Source organism: Microtus ochrogaster, chromosome 4 (assembly GCF_000317375.1).
Source record: "Microtus ochrogaster isolate Prairie Vole_2 chromosome 4, MicOch1.0, whole genome shotgun sequence".
Classification (NCBI taxonomy): Eukaryota; Metazoa; Chordata; class Mammalia; order Rodentia; family Cricetidae; genus Microtus; species Microtus ochrogaster.
Genome location: NC_022011.1, coordinates 66,750,463 through 66,751,667, shown reverse-complemented (window position 1 = coordinate 66,751,667; position 1,205 = coordinate 66,750,463). Strand labels below are relative to the sequence as shown.

The following is a 1,205-nucleotide window of genomic DNA, read 5'->3' as shown; positions in this document are numbered from 1 at the left end:
ATTTTTAAAATTTTGCTGGTTTTGGAATGAATTTCTTCAAATTTAAATTATTAATTGCAGCATCTTTGACTGTCAATAAAAAAACCATAATTTTGACAAGTCATGGTTTTCTTTCTATTCCATAAAATTGATTTATTTTGCATACGTTACTAATTTTGAAACAAAATTTTAAATATTTTATTTATTTGTTTATCACTGTGGAGAGAGACACTGTTTATTCCTGTGTTTGTACAAGGGGAAGGGGAGAAGGCAACTTTCATTCAAAAGCACAGAAATTAAAATTACCCTGCCTGTTATGGTGCTGTTTTTAGTTTAAACAAGGAGGTAGCATTCTCAGAGACCATTGCACTTAGTTGGTTCAGACAGTACCCTCCTGTGGTTGTCCAGGTTCTGACTTTTAGTGAACTTTACAAGGTCTCTACAACCATCTGATCCTGTCCTGTGAAATTTGAGACTTCTCACAAATGTGGAGCATATACGACTGAGCAGCTTCACTGGACATCATCATCAAAGAGATCTTCAAAATCATTTAAAAAGTCCACAGGAACTGTCTTTTCATTGGCTGCCGAGTCCTTCAAGAGCCAAGTGCTCCCTCCAGCCTCATCCTGGTCCATGTAAGCCCCCTCAGGGAACATCTATCTCATCCATGTCGGCTTCATCTCAAGGGTGCAGTGTTAGGCACCTAAATATTTTATTATTAAACATGTTGGTACATTTAGCAATGTTTGTATAAGTCATGTTTGGGGACTGAGATTCACCAAGTATTAAACATTTGATATTGTATTTTTATTCCTCTTTCCTAAGAATTTATATTATCAAAGGGCTCTGGGTTTATCGAATATTTTTATGTATTTGGATAACCTTACATTTTAAAATTGTTAATCTACTACTAACATAATTTAAATTGAAATATTTTAATATTATACTTCTTTTATGTCTTTGAAATTTTTGAATTTTTTTGAGACAGAATTTTTCTATATAGTTCAGGTTGATCCGAATTAATGTAGCCCATTTAGTTCAGGTTGATCCAAATTAATGTAGCCCAGGATAGCCTAAAACTCTCCATCTTCCAAAGGCTGGGGTTATAGGCATGCACCACCATGCTCAGCTTATACTTGTGGTTTTAGGGAAAGGTTCCTTTGTCATGCATGGCTAGCACATGCATGCAGCAATACTTTTATTAGGATTTTTATATCTGTGTTCAT

The 1,205-nt window shown here is 34.6% G+C and overlaps 1 pseudogene; it reads right to left on the bottom strand.

Moving 5' to 3' along the window:
* Window positions 1-491: 491 nt before the first annotated feature.
* Window positions 492-659, bottom strand: LOC101997123 (annotated as a pseudogene).
* Between the last annotated feature and the right edge of the window lie 546 nt (window positions 660-1,205).